This window comes from Protopterus annectens, chromosome 2.part0, assembly GCF_019279795.1.
Source record: "Protopterus annectens isolate FY-2018-M chromosome 2.part0, PAN1.0, whole genome shotgun sequence".
NCBI classification, from domain to species: domain Eukaryota; kingdom Metazoa; phylum Chordata; order Ceratodontiformes; family Protopteridae; genus Protopterus; species Protopterus annectens.
The window spans coordinates 1,820,468,180-1,820,488,959 of record NC_056728.1 but is presented as its reverse complement, the minus strand read 5'-3'; the positions used below and the strand labels follow the sequence as shown (position 1 = coordinate 1,820,488,959).

General features: G+C 46.3%; 1 protein-coding gene across 1 annotated transcript in view; it reads right to left on the bottom strand.

Moving 5' to 3' along the window:
- Positions 1-20,780, bottom strand: part of C9orf72 (C9orf72-SMCR8 complex subunit) — a 660,311-nt gene that overhangs the window by 362,708 nt on the left and 276,823 nt on the right. The gene's annotated exons all lie outside the window — the stretch shown is intronic.

The window sequence follows — 20,780 nt, the reverse complement described above, 5'->3', positions numbered from 1 at the left end:
GATGACTATGCACTTTTTGGCATTTATCTTGAGGCCATGATTTTGACACCAGGTATCCATCTCAGGGAGACCCATCTGGAGGGTGTCTGTATCAGCCGGAGAATCAATTATGGCCCCTAGTTTGCAGTCGTCTGCGAACTTGGTCAGCCACAGTCCTCCTATGCTTGCCTGTACCTCTGAGAAGTATATACAGGAGGGGTCCTAGGACTGAGCCCTGGGGGACGCCACTTGTAACCAGTTTAGAGTCGGACGTATGCAACTCTCACCATGTGGGTTCTAGCCATGAGCCAGCTGGCAACCCATCTTGTAACGTAGGGGTTTATGTTCAAGCTGATGAGCTCTTCTATAATACTAGAATGGGGAATGGTGTCGAAAGTCTTTGCAAGGTCATAGCCTAGCTATGTGGACCTCCTTTCCCTCGTCTAATGCCTTGGTAACCGTCTCAAAGAAGTCCACCAGGTTTAGGAGGCATGATCTGCCCTTAACAAAGCCAAACTGGGTAGGGTCCAAGGTTTGGAGGTTCCCAATGTCTCTGTTAATGAGTTCCATAATGATGCATTCAATAGCCTTGCAGACCAGGCTAGTCAGGCTTATAGGGTGATAGTTCCCGGGGTCAGTTGTGGCTTCCCCTTTGTGAAGCGGGATAACTGTTACTGTGCGCCACTCTGTTGGTACGTAGCCTGTAGAGAGGCTGAATTTGAACAGTGTGTTTAGGTGAGGGGTTAGTTCATTTTGGAGCTCTTGTAAGACGCAGCCTGGGACCCCGACCGGTCCCACTGAAGCTGTGTTTTTGGCTTTGGATAGGGCTGTTTTAACCTGTGTGTCGGTGATTGACGGGGCCCTACATTCTTCAGGTATGGTTATGGGCCCCTTAGGGGGTGAGAGGGGGGTGAAGTTTGCACTAAACCTGTCTGCCAGAATGTTTGCAATATCAGTCGGTTCAGTGTATTTTGTGCCATTCTGCACTAACTCAGAGCACATCTGAGTTTCCACTTAGGTTCTTGACATAGCTAAAGAACGCTTTGTGGTTATCTTTGGAGTCATTGGCAATTTTTCTTAGGAAACTAGCCTTGGATGATTTAATGAGGGATCGTAGTTTCTTGCTGATACTGATCAGGGATGACTTTCCTTCTTGGGATTTTACTCTTTTCTGTACTAGTTTCCTCCTTCTGTTGTATAGCTTGTTTATGGTAGGGGTCCACCAGACTGGTTTCCTTTTCTTGGAGGAGTGAGTCTTGGTTTTACTTGGGATAGCACAATCCATGCATTCCTGCAGATGCTCATACAGTGCCTTTGTAAAGATTTCAGCAGCTTGTACAGCATTGTCCTTTAGCATGGGGGCTGTGAACCTTTCCACCTCGGTCTTAAGTAACGTGAAGTTTGCTTTTGAAAAATTTTTCATGCACCTGGTATATTATTAGGGCTCATGGATGAGGTGTTCTCAGCTTTTGAGAAGGATGAGAGCATTTGTTCCAGTGTAATTCAAAGTTTGGCTGGGATTGTGGAATAGCTACAGCCTGAGTATAGTAAAATTTGTACTAAATTTGTCACCTACAATATTAGCTATTTCCTTTTGGTCACTGTGTGCAGTATTACGGTAGACTAGCTCCAAACATTGCGGGGTATTAGTTCTTAGCTTCTTGACATAGTTAAAGAAAGATTTATTTTTAAGTTCATAACAAAAGATCTGTAGTTATATTTGGGTTTAGGTGATATTTTAAGGTCATGCTCAGCTTTGAGCTTCCTAATGGTTCCCTTACACAAAATAGTAAAAAGATCTCAAATGTGCACTTAAAGTACGTAGGATGAGACATCTTATAAGCATTAAGCAATTTCTTTTTATTGCTATATAATTTATTTATATGGGTATTCCACTACAGGAGTTTGTTTTTAAACTTCTCAAATTTGGTGTAGATAGGAACCGTCTTTTCAATACAAAGATTTAAATCTAAGTGTTAGTAAGAGGCATAATCTGCAGCTTTCGCTAAGGGATCCACTGGAGGAGGATTAGAGGAGAATTTATTTAGGTCATCAAGTAACGGAAGATGATCTGATTTTTGATAAGCCCCTCAACATAGAGGTATTTACAAGGGCAGTATCACTAGTTTTAAAAGAAAAGTTCACTAATATACAGTCTGGAGGATGATACATATGTAGATATGTGCGAGGACTACACCAAGTATATTGGGGTCCCTTGTAGGATGGTTAACGATTTGTAAAAGAAAGAGTTAGCCCTTACAATGTCAAGGAAGTGCTGGACATGCCAGTCATTGGTAATGCAGGTCAGCCAGCTTACTGATGGACAGCTGAAGTCTCCTGGTAGAAAAGACGTAGGCCTTAATGGGGATTTTAGCTGTGTTAAGATAGCTATTGTGCTCAGAAGGGCACACCATGATCTATAACTAGCTATGAATGATAATTAGTCTTATTTATGGAGATTTGGACATTTAGGAATCTGTCATGAGGTGATGATGTCCTTGACAAATGCATAGATTCATGTCAATCTTTTGACAGTTTCTTCATCTACCGATGAAGAAACTGTACTACAACACCTTTTAGTTATGCTCAGAAACAGATTTTTTTTTGTGGTGGTGGGGGGAAGCTTCCCCCCAAAGATATATACCCAGCCAGTGGTCACAAAGTCATACAACTGTGGAAAGAAAAGGGAAAACTCAACCGTCGCCAAAAGGTGTTTTAGCACAATTTCTTTGCTCTATCAGCAGTTGAAGAGATGGCTGTTGATAGGGTGACTGCATCGCAAATGCATCTGGCAACTGAAGAGTATTAAGGCTAGGAGCCGTTAAAAACTGCTACTTATGGTAAAGGGTACGATTCCCTCAGCCTTCAGTTGCATACTGTGTGATCTTGAGCAAGTCACTTATCCAGAGAATGCTTTTAGGCAATTTGGAAATTTGGGCTTGGTTCATTAAGAGGCTCATGGACTGCATGGACAGATCTACATATGAACCAGTGAATGGATATTCATGCACAATTGCGAGTGGATTTGAAGATGTGCTCAACACTATACACCCAGGAATCGAGAAAGTGATTTCACTGCTCTGAAACCATGTCTCTACAACTACACATGGCCAGCACTTTTATGTAATGGCTCGTATTTCTGCTATCCCATAGGTCCTTCTTTAAGCAATGTTTAACTCATGGCCACACTCACCTACCAAATTCTAATTTGACCAATATCAGGGGTACTCAGCTTAACAGCAGGAGCATAAACAGCAGACTATTAGAGCTTAAAGCCTATCTTACCTTCAAAGACATCCAGATTTGTGCAGTTACAGTGACTTGGTTTCAGACCAGTGACAGCAATGGCTCATTACAAGGATACTACATCTATCCTGCATTCCTGACCACTACAAACAAAGAGAACATATCCAGATTTATCAGGAATCCTAATGTCATGCACCAAATGTTGCACAATACCATTCTAAAGCTTTTAGTGGTCCTAGTACAGCTCAAGAAAGATACCACGTCACTGCCAACAAGTTCCATTCTACATTCTTTGCAGAGTACACTGAGTAAGTCAACTCAAAACCTACCTATTAAGCCAATGACAACTATTACATATGACTAATTACCCCTCAAACTGGACAACATACATAACCACCAATGAATATGCCCAATGTTTCCTTAATTTTGTAAGTACCAACTCCCTAGTGCAGATTATCCTCATCTCCATCAGGGATGCAAATCTCCTTGATCTTGTCCTTATCAACTGCTCCACCGCCCTAAATGCCAACACCTTCATGGTTGAATCAGATCACCTAGCTGTAGCCTTCACCCTTAATGCAAGCCTCATCACTCATAAAAACCCTACCACATTTCAAAAGCATCATAAAGCCAGCTTCCTGCTACTTACTGATATTCTGGGCAACCACAACCGGGACATCTTCCTAAATAATGAGTCACAATGCTACTCTTGTTTCTGCCTACTCTTCAGAGTTTTACTCTCACAAGAATAAATACACTAAACAGGATGTTCCCATCTACCACATGAATTGTGATCAGTTCAGAAGTAGGCCTGTATAATGGCTCCAGCACTTAAGTCAACTCTATAGAAAAAAGTCCACGATTCTCTGTAAGACAAAAAAAGCATTAAATAAGACCTTTAGGCATAACATCAAGGACTGCAAAACCAGTTATGAACTTAAAATAGTTAATGAAGCCAAGGATAACTACAAAGTCTTCTTCATCTACATCAGGAAACTCAGAATATCCAGTACAGTTCTGAACTCAGAAATCATAGTTAATATCCTGGTTAATAAACTTAGCTCAATTTCATGCCTCCCAAGTTCCACTGCCCCAGTTTCTCACCTTATTATCCTACTTGGAGCCCTAAATCAAATCATATCAGTGCTCTCCATACTAAAAATGCTGGTTCCAAGGACCCCGGCAATATAACTCTTCAAACTTAGTTTTTCCACAGGGTATGTGCTTGAAGCTTGTAGAACTGTCACAATTGTACCCACCCACAAGGTTTGCCCCATAACTGATCTCAACAACTATGGGCCTATTAGTCTTAGCAGTATTACATGTAAGGCGACATAATGTATTACTGCTGAACTAATTAACAATGACGCAGACAACCTCTGAACTCTTAATCCTAACCGATTTGGATTTGCTAAAGGCAGGTCATGTCTACTTAACCTAATCAACGTCTTTGATGAGGTCACGAGAGCCTTAGATAAAGGGTGAACTTTTCAAATAAATGAAAGCTCCTTCTAAATGAAGGAACTTTCTGACCCTGGTGCCTTGGCTTTAGTCTTCCAGGGAGGGTATAAGTGCTGAATACACACCATCAATAAATAAATCATCAGTTAAACATTTATCAATTAACAAAACTCAAATTACACTCAGTATTATCCCCAGAATTTGACTTTGACCGTTAAACTCTTACCACAAATGTTCATGTTTATCATTAAAATGTACCACTAGTACAGCTAGCAACATTTTTCTTCCTAAAGTCTCACATGTTCATGGGTCATTTATTCTCCTTGTAAGGCACAAGCTGAAACACCAGGGGAGGGGAATGTCTATTCTACTCAATACAGTAGTGATTTATTACATTTCTTGATTAGTCTACACTGTTCAAATGCCTCCTGTGACTTTGCCATGGCCTTTGACACCATTCTGGATGCAAGTATCACAGAAACTCTGCAATTTTAATATTAGCCCTTACACTGTCTCCTGGAGAGCAAACTGCTTTATTGACAGACTTTACATTGTTTGGGTGGAGTATCACTTCTAGTCACAGATTTATCATTTGAGGTGATTCACATTGCTCATGGTTCCCTCTTATTTGGCATTTACTTCTCAAAAGCAAAACTGGGTATCCAAGGTTACTGCCTCACCAAATTTGTGAAGGACTGCAATTTACATTCAGTTACCAATTTTAAAGCATGATGCCCATATTTTCTAGTATGGAAGAATCAAACCAAAGCCTGGTGTGTTAACCATGTGCTCACCCTAAATGTCAAGAACACCACAATTTTCTGTAAAGCCCTTGCCCTCCTCATGTTATCATATCGCTGGTACAGACCCTCAGAACAGACTCTTATGAGAGTCCTGGATTGTTATGGTGACAATGAACTCAGATCTGACTGCTCTGTCCTCTGTCTCCTGCCTGCCCCACACAGCTTGTATGTCAAGATACCTAATCTAGATGAAAGGGGGTCCTTGTCTTTCTATACACTTCAATTATTAGATCCATCATCAAATACAGTGCCTCCTTTGGAATGCACTTATCTACGCATCATATACAACCTGAAACTTTCCAAAGATGTCTAAATAAAGTCTTCAGTTTTAAGATACTTAAGCCATTCAGAAGGATGGAAATCCCTCGCACTCCACTAGTATGTGACCTTTGTTTGCTTTTTATGCTATGAAAGACCTTGGCCTTTAAGGTTTTCTCCACCTACACAGAACAGTCTGATAAACTTCCTGTCTAAAGACCTAGAACGCCACTGTAGGATCAACACCGCTTCCTGGCATTGGTTCATAGATGTTTACTACGCTAACGACAAGGGCCTTTTTAAACCTAGCCATGCATCCCAAAGCTCTGCCATGGGCCTGGGAGCTGAACCATTTACAGGTTACCTGTGTCCATTACAGACAAAGTTGCCAAACCAGGGATGAATTTCCAGTTTCCCATCCAATTTTCCAAGTTATACTTGAACAGGGTTAGGGAGGAACTCTGCCTCACATGTATGGGGAGCCTGTTCCATAGACTGGGTAGTCTCTGGGATACATACTTATCTCTCCAGCAGGTGCTATTTATATCACAGGCAAAGTTTAAGTCTTTAGAATGGGAAATTCTGGAGCCGTTTGTTTTGTGCAGGTACAGGTACAGTAGTTGGAGCCTGTGTCAAAACCAAGGTCAGCACAGAGGAGGATGGTGCCAAAGCTGTTATAGTGGTTGGAGTCAGAATTAAGGGCGGCACCGAGGGAGAAGACATGGAGCCTGGTGCCGAAGTAGTCTGCGCCGAAGGCAAGGGAGAAGCCCAGTGTCGACTCGGTTCTGAGGAGGACAGAGATGTTGGAACTGTGCGACTCCGTTTCTCCTTATGTTTCTTATGCTTAGGAGGTGGTCAGACCTCTGTCCCAGAAACGGCCTCTGAGAAGAGAGTTTTCATAATGCCCTTCTTCAGAATCAGCTTGTTCTTACGCTCAGCCAATGTACAATTGCTGAAGCTGGAACAAATATCACAAGATACATTGAGGTGTTCAATGCCCAAACAATAAACACATAGGGCATGAGTTGGGCATTTTACGGCCGCACTTATCACACTGTTTAAATCCAAGTTTTACTCATCAGACATCATGAAAAACTACACTATGGTCCTAAAAAAGAAGTCATGTACTCACCATAATGTTCCTTTTGAGTAGTTCTACTTCATTTGTCTTCAGCCTGTGGGATACCGGATCCGGATCCGAGCCGGCAATCTTACTAGCTCCGAGCTCCAAGCTCTTCCCTTTACCCATAATACACCTCCACTACCTTCCAACCCCCAGATTGAGTTTGCTGATAGTTATACTGATAACCCGTCCTACAAAAATACTTGAGATCTATAAGTGCAGCCCATAGGTTGTCCACATGACAAGGTCCAGGGGAAGGAGGGAGGGACGGTTGAAGACAAGTAAAGTAGAACTACTCAGATGGAATGTTATGGTGAGTACACAACTTCTTTATCTGAAGTAGTTTACTTCATTTGGTCTTCAACCTGTGGGACAGAGTTCCCAGCTACTAAACTCCTGGGTGGCCCTCATGGATGGATACTCCGGAGCACCGCGGAACCAAAGGATGCTTTCCTTCTGGAAGTCAAATCCAATTTGTAATGAGAAATAAATGTATGAGATGAGGACCAAGTAGATGCAGAACAAATATCATCCAAAGAGACTCTAGACCAAAAGGCCGCAGAGGTAGCCATGGACCTAGTGGAATGAGCTTTCACCTGACACGGAGGAGACAGGTCTCTGTCCTTCTAGACCTGAAGGATACATGAAGAAATCAATCTAGCAATAGTGACCTGGAGATAGAAGGGTTTATAGAAGGATACAAACAATTGATCATATATATGGAACTTTTTTGTCCTGTGGAATTAGAATTGCAATTGTCTACGAACATCCAGCAAGTGGAGTTTGTATTCCATCTTGTTAGTAAAATTAGGAAAGAGGACTTGTAAGTTGATGGATTGATTGATATTAACTGGTACTACCACCTTGGGAAGAAAGGCTGGTTTGGTCCGAAGGGAAACCCTATCTTTGTGGAAAATCATATAAAGAATTTTGATGGACAGGGCCTGCAGGTCTGAGACCCTTTTCTCAGAGGTAATAGCCACCAGAAAAGCTGTTTTCCAGGATAGGAATTTTAGATCTGTGGTTGCAGTGGGTTCAAAAGGCGGAGCGACCAAAGTTTGAAGAACCATGGTAAGGTTCCATGAAGGAACTGGATCCTAGACCAGGGGGCATAACTTTTAGTTATGTACTTACCATAACTTTAGATGTTTGGGATCCATCTCGCCTACATTCTGTACTGTTGGGTTCGGAGCCGATCCTCGCCTCCGACTCGGCACGCTATACTATAGAGCGAAGTCTCTAATTGGCTGAGCTATTCTACATCCCAGGATGCACCACCACTACTTCCCCAGATCTTGTTTGTCCGCACACATGCACACAGTCATAGACAGTTGAAATAACATTGCCAGGTGTTTCAAGATGAAACGGCTAAACTGAACCGTCCGGTCTCTTCTGATCTCCAAGGCAGGGGGAAGGAGGGTGGGTTATTAGGAATGTAGGCGAGATGGATCCCAAACATCTAAAGTTATGGTAAGTACATAACACTAAAAGATGTTATGTGATCCTATCTCGCCTACATTCTGTACTGATGGGACAGCGTCCCTAGCACCTGATTCCTGGGTGGCTCACTGGAAAACACTCCTGAGAACTGTGGAACCGAAGGAAGCTCGCCCCAGAGATGCCACATCCAATTTGTAATGAGAAATAAAGGTATGAGGAGAAGACCAGGTAGCCGCAGCACAAATGTCACTAATGGCAAGCTTAGAATGAAATGCTGTTGAAGTAGCCATAGCCCTTGTAGAATGAGCTTTCACAGTGATTGTAAGCTCTCTATTAGAAAGAAAATAAGTATGACTGATACAGTCTCTGATCCACTTGGCAATAGTGACCTTCGTGACGGCTTTGCCCAATTTATTGTCTGAAAAGGACACAAACAACTGATCTGTTTTCTGTGTTTGGTGCGTCCTATCTAAGTAGAAACGCAATCGCCTGTGAACATCCAATGAATGGAAGATATATTCCGCTCTGTCTGAGTAGTTGGGGAAGAAAACTGGGAGTTCCAATGACTGATGAAGACAAAAACTAGAACAAACTTTGGGAACAAAGGATGGATTAGGCCTGAGGGATACTCTATCCTTGTGAAAAACCAGGTACGGTGGTTTGACACATAGGGCTTGAAGTTCCGAAACTCTTCTGGCTGATGTAATTGCCACCAAAAAGGCAGTCTTCCAAGAAAGAAATTTCAAGTCACAAGTTGCTGCCGGTTCGAAGGGGGAAGAGGTCAAAGCACCTAATACGAAATTAAGATCCCACGGTGGAGCGGGATGAGAAATCGGAGGTCGAAGCAGCCCAGCACCTTTCATGAAGGCTTTACACAACTTATTGCTCATCAAAGGTGGGTCTATACTTTCATGAAAATTAGAAATAGCTGCTAATTGAACCTTAATGGTAGAGACCGAAGAACCTTGATTGAATAAGGAAGCTAAAAATTTCAAAACTTCAGACACCGGGGCAGTAATGGGATCTAATCCCCGGAGTTGGGCCCAAATGGCGAATCTCCTCCATTTGCTGTTATACATCTTCTTAGTCGAATTCTTGTGGGCCGAGGACAAGATATGTATGACTTCGAGTCCAAAACCTGGTTCCTGACTATAGTCGGAAGTGGAGGAGCCAAGCTGTTAACCTCAATGAGTGAAGGGACTGATGAAGCTGTCCCGACTGGTGGATCAAGAGATCTGGAACCTGGTCCAGGAACCATGGACCGTCCAGTGCGTATTTCTGAAGAAAGGGCAGCCAGACTTGACGAGGCCAGTATGGGGCAACTAAAATCATCTTGCACTGCAAGTGAATCGCCTTCTGGATCACCCTGGGAAGAAGGGGAACCGGTGGAAAGGTGTACAGTAGGCCGGTGGGCCAAGCTTGGACTAGGGCGTCTTTGGGAAACCCCCCCAGAACTGGGGTGAGAGAGAAGAACTGTAGACATTTCGTGTTGAGGGGAGTTGCAAAGAGGTCGCAACAAGGAGTTCCCCATCTTCTGAAGATCTGAGTTGCTGCTCTGTCATTCAGAGACCACTCGTGCGGGGAGAGAATAGTTCTGCTCAGTCCATCGGCTATCACATTGGATCTCCCCGGAATGTGTGTTGCTACCAAGAAACAGTTGGTTGCAATAGCCCAATGCCATACTTTCATGGCCTCTCTGCAAAGAGGGTAGGACCTGGTCCCTCCCTGCTTGTTCAGGTACCAGACTACTGACATGTTGTCGGACTGAACGGCAATCATGCCCTGGGGGAGGTAACTGTGTAGTGCTTGTAGCGATAGAAGCACCGCCCTCATTTCCAGTATGTTGATGTGTAGGGAACTCTCGTCGGGGTGCCACTTGCCTTGGACTGACCTGCCCAGGTAATGTCCCCCCCACCCGTCTGGGAGGCGTCCGTAGTCAAAGTGGCCATTGGAGGAGGAGGAACGAAGGGTCGTCCCTGATCCAGGTTGGAGGACAGAAGCCACCAACGGAGGTCCTGTTTGCACGTCTCCGTGATTATAATGAGGTGACTGAGAGGGAGGTCCTGATACGACCACTGGACTGACAGGAGCCACTGGAGAATCCTCATGTGCAATCTTGCTAAGGGAACTAGGAGAACGGTAGCCGACATGGAACCCAACAGTTGTAGGACCATCCTTGCTGGGGCTCGGTGTTTGAAGAGCAATGCTCGGACTTGAGATTGTAATGTTTCTATCCTCTCTGTAGGAAGATAGACCCGCATTTGCTTTGAGTCTATCTCTACTCCGATAAACCGTATGCGCTGAGATGGCAGCAACACAGACTTTGCCCAATTGAAGGTGATTCCTAGGGAGTTGCCTAGAGAAATAGTGGCTGCTAGGTTTTGTAAGAGTAGACGCCTGGAGGTGGCAGTTACGAGCCAGTCGTCTAGGTATGGAAACACCTGGAATCCTAGACTTCTCAGGTGAGCAGTCACCACCGCCAAACATTTGGTGAACACCCTGGGGGCTGTGGTGAGACCAGAGGGCAGTGCACGGAACTGGAAATGACTGTCTCCCAGGTTGAAGCGCAAGTGTCTCCTGGACGCCTGATCTATCAGGATGTGATAATAGGCGTCCTTGAGATCTATGGAGCACATCCAAACACCTTTCTCCAGCAGCGGGAGAATGGATTGTAAGGTGACCATCCGGAACTTGGACTTCTTGACAGAACGGTTGAGCTTGCTTAGATCCAAGATGGGCCTCATGTCCCCGGTCTTTTTTGGCACCAAAAAGAATCTTGAGTAAGTCCCTAATCCGGTCTGGTCTTCGGGGACCGATTGGATGACTCCTTTTTGAAGCAGCTTTGAAATTTCGATGGCTGCGAGATCCCGTTGACTGGGTGGTGGGTCCGGGATTTTCCGGGATAGTTGGGGGGGCTGAGAAAAGGGGATGTTGTACCCTCCGGCAATGATCCGGAGCACCCATCGGTCCTGAGTGATATTCTCCCAGGCCTTTAGGTGCCTCGAAAAACGACCCCCGACTGGCTCCGGAGCGGCGCAGTCGGGCAATCCTTTAGGGATGCTGGAAGGTTGAGGAGCAACGAAAGGACTCGCGGTCTCCAGTGTTGCGGGGGCCTCTGCTGCCTCTGGGACGGCGTCTTCCTGAAAAATTCCCCCCCCCTCTGCCTCTAGAAGGGGGATCATCCTGCTGTGAGGGGTAAGTCTTCTGAGATTTGCCGAACCACATTTTCCCCCCTCTTCTAGCCTTGGGATAAGGCCAGAAGGGAGTGGAAAACCGTGCCCCTACGGCAGTCTTACCCTCTTGTTCACAGCGGGTCAAGGTGTCCTTTACCTTGGGTCCAAACAAGGAGGACCCATCAAAGGGAGCATTGGCAAAGGAAGACTTGAAGGCCTCCGCAAAATGACACACGCGGAGCCAGGCTTGTCTCCGTAGAGCAACACCTGTACCCGCCGCTCTACTCGCCCCTTCGGCCGCATATGAAATGAGCCTCATGGACGAGTTCGATATTGATGACAAGGTAGCCAACTGAGAGCTAACCGTCTGGGCCAGCTGCTCAGGTAGGTTACCAGAGAGGGTATCTGAAAGCTCCTTGACCAGATCCCTCTGAAGTCTGGTGAAGTGCGTCAGGTAATTCAGAGACCTTAAAGTAAAGGCTGCTGAAGTAAGGGTGCGCTTCCGCACGATCCATACTCCTGGACTCTTTATTAGGAGGATGGACGGACGTCGAAGCCTCTGCCACATCTTGCTGGGTAGCAGATGCCACCACCAGGGCATCTACGGCCACACCTTTAGATAAGAATTCCTTTTCAGGGGGGGCTGACAGAAATTTATTCGGGCGAGCTGGCACTGGTTCCACAGAATCCGGGTGCTCCCACGCCCTTCGAGAGATCAAATCCAGGAGCTCATCGAAGGGCGGAGACACCCAGGAGGCGGAAGGCTGAGCCCCGAAGGCCTTGAGGAAGACCGACTCCTCAGCGGAAGGGGGTTTGGACTGCCAGTCGCCTCGTTGCTTCACGATTTCTAAGATGTCCACAAAGGAGACATCATCCGAGGACGACTTGGGGGACCCCTCCGCATCATCGAGGTTGGTGTCCGAGGTGAGAGACTCATCAGCCGAGTCGACGTGCTTCCTCTTACACTGTCTCTTCCTGGGAGGTTCCTCCGAAGACGCCTCGGAAGGACCCCCAGGAAGGGAGGAATCCCCAATGGGGGTGACCTCAGGCCCCAGGGCTCCGCTGTCTTGAGACAGGGGGACAACAAAGGAACAAGTCTCCATGCCAAGGGAAGGTGTTGGAGAGATGGTGGAGGTAGCCAAGGAAGATTTGGCTAAAGCACTCCTCGTGGCCCTGAAGGCCGGACCCCCCCCCCCCCCGAGTCCTGGGAAGGTCCGACCCCCGAGGCCACAACGGTAGAAGGCACTCCCTCAGCCGACGCACCGAGAGGGAGGCTCGGAACCGACAGCATCGGACCCGAAGCGTCACCCCCGGGGCCAACCGAGGAGGTCCGTGTACCGAACTCCGACCCAAAGGTCGGGGTTGGAGTAAGGGTCGGAGCCGACCCGAAAACCTCCACCGGCTACACCAGCACCGACCCCAAACGGTGCAGAGGCTGTTGGAGGAGGAACCAAGACAACAGGGTGGACAATCGGCTCCGGAGCCGACTGGGCTGGAGCCGAGACTAACTTTTGGAAGACTGGAGACTGAAACAGCCTTTGAAGCACCCTGTCAATATCAGAATCGGACATCCTCGAGGACCGAGAAGAGACCGATCGGGCCCGAGTTGACTTCTCCACCAGTTCCGAAAGACTGGGGGACGGGCTCCGAATAGTCTCAAGTAGTATCGGCGCCGAGGGAGATTCCACCAGCACAGTAATTTCCCTCGGAGCAGACGGGGACTTCGGCGCCGAGGTAGAAGAGTCTGAGTGTGCGACTTTTCTCGGCTCCGAAACCATTGGAGCCGAAGAAGGTGACCCACCTCTCGATGCTCGAGCGCTCGGCTCCGAGGACAGAGGAGTCGAGGCTGGAGGCACCGAGGCAGACCGTTCCGACCTCGGCTCCCAAGTCCGTGGAGCCGACAGGGAAGCCTGCCTTGATTTCTTTGCTGTCGGCTCCGACGGACTGGTCGGAGCCGAAGACTTCTTCTTCCTGGAAGGAGAGGGGGAAGAAGATAAAGCCTCCTCAAAGGAAAGGGTGATCATCCCTTTCAATATCAATTTGTTTTTCCTCTCTTGGAGGACACGGGAAGAAAAGGCGTGGCATACACTGCACGACTCTTGAAGGTGCTTAGGCCCTAAGCAATAAACACACAGCGAGTGATCATCCGTTACAGACATCTTGTACCCACACTTGGTACATTTTTTAAAACCCGAAGGTCTATGTTCTTTCGACATCACTAGAAAGACACCAAAAACCAACTAGGGACAAAAAGTAAGCACTGAGAGCCAAATCCCTCTAACTTAAGCAGGATTCGACCTATAAGCTCAGAAACAGACAGACAGGTAAAACTATAACAACTCTCTAACAGAGTGCGAGGGCAAGGCCCCTCAAACTAAAACGGGACCTAGATGTTAGAGGAACAAGTACCACACAAAAAATTTAACAACAATTTTAACAACACAAAAATTCTGAACTAGAGCGCAAGGAAACCCCTACCAATAAAAGCGGGAACCTAACGCTACGAAAATTCACACAACTTTCCTCACAAAAAACACTCAACAAGTGATAAGTAGCTGTTAAAACAGCTTTTGGGTGAAAAAGAGAAATTCTGACAGAAAACTTGTCAGTAAAGAGTACTTAGCCCAGCCAAGTCGAGACCACGTCTATTGCTATCAAGCGGCAAATGAGATCTGGGGAAGTAGTGGTGGTGCATCCTGGGATGTAGAATAGCTCAGCCAATTAGAGACTTCGCTCTATAGTATAGCGTGCAGAGTCGGAGCCGAAGATCGGCTCCGAACCCAACAGTACAGAATGTAGGCGAGATAGGATCACATAACATCAGAAAAGTCCCTTTGATAAAGGCTTTACATAGTCTGGAGGAGGCTATAGAGGCAAAATTCTCATCCACACGAAAATGAGAAATAGTAGTCAATTGAACCTTAACAGTAGAGGAACTAGTTCCTTGTTGAAAAATGTCAGCTAGAAACTCAAGAATGGCAGGAATAGGAGACGTGAAGGGGCCTAAACTCCTTGGAGAGTCCCAAAAAGAAAAACGTTTCCATTTACTGCGATAAACCTTTCTGGTACACGACTTATGAGCAGCCACCAAAATAGACCTAACTGAGGTGGATAATCCAGGAGTCCTAGCAATCATGGGAACTGGAGCAGCCAAGTCGTGAGCTTTAAACTGTCCAGGTTTGGATGAGGAACCCCCGATGGATGTGAAATCAGATCCTGAATGGGATCCAATATCCAAGGTGGAGCCAGAAGATGAGAACAAAGGAAGGAAAACCATACCTGGCGAGGCCAAAACAGGGCAATGAGGATCCCTTTGCTCCCCAGTCAACAAGCTTTCTGTAGAAACCTCGGAATAAGAGGTACTGCAGGGTAAGCATACAGAAGATCAGGAGGCCAAGCATGGACTACAGCATCTCTGGGGAACTCCCCCAGCAGGGGATTCAGAGCGAAAAACATAATAGTCCGACTTAACCTGTCCGCTAGAATGTTGAACTGTCCTGGAATGTGCATCGCGATAAGAAAACGACCGGTGGAGATCACCCATTCCCACATTCTCATGGCCTCGCAACAAAGGGGGGTAGGACCTGGTCCCTCCCTGTTTGTTGATATACCAGACCACTGACACGTTGTCTGACTGAATTGCAACAGTGCCCAGAGGAAAAAAAGCATGAAGGGCCTGCAATGCTAAAAGGGCCGCCCTCATTTCTAGAACGTTTATGTACAAGCTGGTCTCTATATGGGACCACAGGCTTTGGACTGTCCTGCCCGAACAATGCCCCCCCCCACCCGAGTTGGGAGGCATCCGTAGTCACTGGGGCATGGGCAGGGGCTGGAATGAAGCGTTATCCCTCCAAGATGTCCGGAAAACACATCCGCCATATGAGGGACGACCGACAGACTCGACTTAGTTGTATCAGATACGACAATGGAAGTTCCAACAGGGACCATTGTACAGCTAGTGTCCACTGTAGAATTCTCATATGTAATTGGGCACACGGGAGAAGCATTATGGTCACCACCATTGAACCTAGAGCCCTCAACACTGATTCTGCTGCTGGAAGAGGAGAATTGTAGATTAGAGAGACATGCATCTTCAGGTACTGTACTCTCTCTGAGGTCAGAAAGATTTTGCACTGTAATGTATCTATTCTTGCACCAATGTAGTCTATCACTTGGACAGGATCTAGTAGTGATTTGTATGCAATGAATGTGATCCCCAAATGTAGGGCAAGTGTTAAGAAGTAATGCCTAGTTTGAGAGAGTAGACGCTTGGGTGGGATCAGTGAGGAGCCAATCATCTAGGTATGGATAGACCTGAATCCCCTAAAGCCTCAGGTAAGCTGCTACCACTGCCATCACTTTGGTGAACACCCTGGGGGCTGTGGTGAGACTAAAGGGTAGGGCTCGAAACTGGTAATGATCGACTCCTAGCCGGAAGCGGAGGAATCTCCTCGAGCTTCTGTGCATTTTTATGTGATAGTAAGCATCCTGGAGGTCTAACGAGCACATCCAGTTGCTCTCTTGCAGGTATGGCATGATGGACTGTAGTGTGACCATCCAGAACATCTCTTTGGCAACTGACAGGTTCAGGGTAGATAGGTCCAGAATGGGCCTTAAGTCCCCTGTCTTCTTTGGCACCAAAACGAACCTGGAGTAGAAACCTGATCCGGACTGATCTGGGGGGATTGGTTTCGATGGCTCTCTTTTTAACAGCTTGGAAATTTCCTGTGCTGCTGCCTCCCTTTACGTGGGTGGTACGTCCAGGAGGTGTTTGGGAGAGTTAGGAGGACATACAAAGGGTATAAAGTATCCTTTGGATATGATCTGAAGCACCCAGCGGTCTGATGTTATGGACTCCCATGCCACCAGGTGAAAGGACAATCGTCAAATCCAAAAACATCCAACAAAAAAGAGCAAAAGGAAGGAAAGGACAATCGTCCCCTGACTGTGTCCAGAGTAGAGCAGTCGGGCCACCCTTCAGGGTTGCTGTCCAGGTCTGTCCGAAAAAGGTTCTCAAGACCCAAAATTCCTCAGACCCCCTCTGCCTCTGGGCCGGCATCCATTTTGTCCCCCGTCTCTGGGGGAACAAGAGCCCTGAGTGTCCCGGGAATACTACGACTTACGGACCACATCTTCTTTTGCCCTCTCTGGTTCCGGGAAAAGGACCTTTGAGGCTTAGAGAAGCGGATCCTGACAGCAGACAGTGTCTTCCCGCCCTTCTCACTCTGGAGAAACGTCTCTTTGACGGTCTTACCAAAAAGAGTAGAGCCATTATAAGGGGCACTGGCAAAGGACGCCTTGAAAGGTTCCGAGAATTGACATAGTCTGAGCAAGGTGTTGCGTCTCATGGACATGCCGGACCCAGCCGCCCTAGCCACTCCTTCAGTAGCATTTGAAGAGTCACATGGACATGTTGGAGACTGCTTTCAAAGTGGCCATCCTCGCAGAGAATAAGTCTCTGTCCTCCTGCGACATGGACTTAGGAGGAGACTCTGCCAGCACCATTAACAGGTTGCGTTGGAGTCTCGTGACATGTGCCAGGTAGTTCAAAGCCCTAATAGAAAAGTTAGCTGAAGCGTAAACCCATTTCCCTAAGCAGTCCATCACCCATGACTCTTGGTCAAGAGGATGAACCGAGGAACTCTCCTGGGATAGTTCCTTCTTTGTGGCTGCTGCTACCACCATAGCATCTATGGGGCAGCCCTTGTTCCGTGCTGACCTATCAGAAGGTTGACTCAAAATCTTGTCAGGCCTTTTGGGAATTGGTTCCACAGTGTCCGGCTCCTGCCATGCCCGTGAGGTGACTAGGTCCACCAAGGGATCTGCAGGAGGGGGCACCCAGGAAGTAGATGGGCACATGCCGAAAGCCTCCAGGAACACGGACTCGTCAGAAGACGGTTTGCGGGCAGACCAACCTCCCTGTTGGTGAAGGATTTCCATGATGCCTCCAAAGGAGACATCCTCGGGAGGTGACCTGGGGGAGCCCTCCCCATCATCCAAGTCCATATCCTCGGTGAGGGACTTGGGGGAGTCCAAGTGCCTCCTCTTGTACGTATGCTTGTGAGGCACATCCCCGGTGGGGCTCTCTGGGGGAGGGCACTCGCAAGCCACATGTTCCTCATGGGGAACCGTCTGGGGGTCTTTGAGCATGGGCTGTCCCTCTGCTAAAATGATGGGAATCATAGAAAGATCTGACTGGGTCTTGACGGAGTCCGAGGAGACAGTCAGGGGTCTCGATCCAACGGACAGAACATTTTCTACCATGAACGCTGAGGGAGAGCGAACCTCCTGTGGAACCAATAAGGAGGCCGGTCTTCCCGGGTCTGATGAGAGAATCGGAACTGGGCCTAAAGTGGATGGAGCTCTGAGGGAGAAAACTTGGCCCAACAAAGACGGAGCTGATGAAAAAAGTTACACTGCCTAGCATCAGACACCCAGGCTCCGGCTCCGAGATCAGCTCATCTCTCTCCAGGCAGCTGTCGGCATCGAGAAAGCAGGTACCATCGGCGTCAACCCCCTGACTAAATCTATCCTTAGATCACAGTACTAGAAGTAGAGCGTGTCTCCTCCGGTTCCGGGGAAAACCTCGGAGATAGGAACCAAGAAGAGTCACAGATCCTAGTAGTCTTAACCAGTGAAGGGAGGTCCGGACACCTCTTGCATTTCTCAGACCTTGGTCTTGGCACTCTCTAATTCTCCCTGCCCCTTTTCCGCTCCGCTTCCACAGGCTTTGACACAGGAGGTTGAGTCCCAGCCTGGGAGGGAGGAGAAGTAAGGGCAAGAGAAGAAGGAGAGGAGGCCACAGCAGTCGCTGTGACCGAAGCGGAAGACGAGGCAACCACCTTAGAAGAGGGAAGGCGGCCTTTCAGGGCCAACTTAGCCTTCCTGTCCTTAATTGCATTCAGGTTAAAACCCGCACATATAGTGCAGTCTGTACTAAGGTAGGCCATGCCGAGCACATTACACAAAGAGTGTGGCCATCCGCAGGGGACAACTTATGGCCACACTCAGTGCATCTTTTAAACATGGGCTTATGAGCCATAACAACAGTGGAAAAAAACAACAAAAAAGTAAGTATTGTTTTTCTCACTGAACACAACTCACCACACACACACAGAACACACAGAGGGGGAGGGGAAGCAATACACTGACAAACTACTAAAACTAAGCTAAACAACACTAAAGGTAGATAACGCGACACACCATGCGAGGGGAGGAGAAGGGAAACCTACACTATCAATAACCTAATTATAGTAGAGGAGAAAAGACTTTCTAAAGACTTTAAACCCACTTACTACCCGGAGCTCTGGAGATCATGATGCTTCAGCTAGCCACAGCAAACAAGATCTGGGGGCTGGAAGGTAGTGGATGTGTATTATGGGTAAGTGGAGGAGCTTGGAGCGCGAAGCAGATGCTATTAAGATTGCCGGTTCGGATCAGATACGGATCCGGTATCCCACAGGTTGAAGACCAAATGAAGTAAACTACTTCAGATCTACAATTTAACCAAAACAGCAACAGCGAGGTTCAAGAAGAAGCATTTTTTTTTTTTTTAACAGAAAAAGGAGGAGTACCAACAATGGTACTAAGAAATACCACAAAGTGGTAGGAAAGGGCCTACCAAAGGTAGGGGAGAGGGACAGTACCAACGATGGTAAGAAAAGAGCTACTGAAAGGTACAGTGTAGGTTTTAGAGAGGAAACAAAAAAATATACATATATACTTAAGAGGAAGGTAATTATATATCAAAATCACAAAAACCATGCCACTTAGCTTGAGAGAAGACTTGGCATGTCTGACAAGGAACATGGCAATGAGATCTGAAGAGACTATGAGAGGGGCATTATGGGTAGGCCTTAGCTGAGAGATTTTTGGCTGGTGTGAGCTTGGTAACGGCCGTGTCGGTTCCGAGGATGGAACCAAAGTCCTAACAGTAAGGAATGAATAAAGATTTACAACATCAGATCTATATTTACCCATCAGAGAGAGTAAAATCTCCACAGTATAAGCAAAAAAATTAACTTGAGGTAAATCTCACGATCCAATGCTAAAAACACACAGAACAGTCATACATATAACACTAAATGATATACAAATGCTGAGAAAATCCGAGCTCTGCAATATTTTCCTGTCAAAAGATGAAAATAAAGCAAAGAAACAACACTGAAGACAGGCCTCTAGTATCTAACAGAGTACACAAACTGCACTTCTGAGAGTAATGCTGAAAATTTTCCACAGAAACAGTAAACATGCATTTGTCAATGACAGAAGCCAAATAAACGCTGCTACAAGCAGAAATTCCCAGAGGAATTACTGCAAACACTGACAATAATAAAATATTATTATTTTTTTAATAGACATAAGGACAGAACAATGAGAATAAATCTAATAATAAATTGCAAGGAAGGGGACCCCAATGGGGCTTATCTGAGCAGGAAGGAAAAAAATATTAGCACTGGATCCAGTGAAGAGTCATTTCTTTCTTCTTTGGATGGCAAAAAGATTGAACACTCATTTCCAGTCACAGCTGAGGGCTTCCTTCACAGGATATGCTCAGTCAACCAGCTGTCACATGTAGAGACAGGAAGGGGAGTCTGAGATTTTGAAAGCTGGCCAGTAATGGATTACCTTGGCAGACAACCCAAAATGCCACTAAGGATGAACATCGTTAAGTACAACATTTAATTTAGGAAGCAGAAGCAACATGATGTGTGGGTTGAAAAGTGGGATGTGTATTTTTTAAATAATTTTAAACATCATTGTAGTGGGGGAAAATGCATTTTGTAATATAATGGCATTTATTTAGTGGTACACACTAAGCCAATAAATGCTCTGACAGAAAACTTCACTGTTGCATCTGTTACTACAATGTTCGAAGTAAAGGGAGGATCACCTGATACGCAGGCTTGTCAGGATGAAAGTGAACAAAATAAGTATAAAAAAAATCATTTTTTTTTTAAATATTTGAATATGTTCACATGTTAAAAATGCATATACTTTCTGCTTTTAATTTAACACCAGCATAATTATTTATTTATTTAACATTTGTTTACCAGGAAAATCTGACTTGGAACAATGCCAATTTTCAGCTAAGGCCCAGGGAGAAACGCTCCAAGCAGACATCTTTATAACATGGGAGGAAACCAACAAGAATGCAGGGAGGACATGCAGACTCCAAGAGTCGAACGGGAGAACCTCTTGCTCTGAGGTGACCTTACCGCTGCACCACTGCGCCACCCAATTTTTTTGCATTATAAACATGAATAAATATAAATATGTACATTTGCATTTACACAA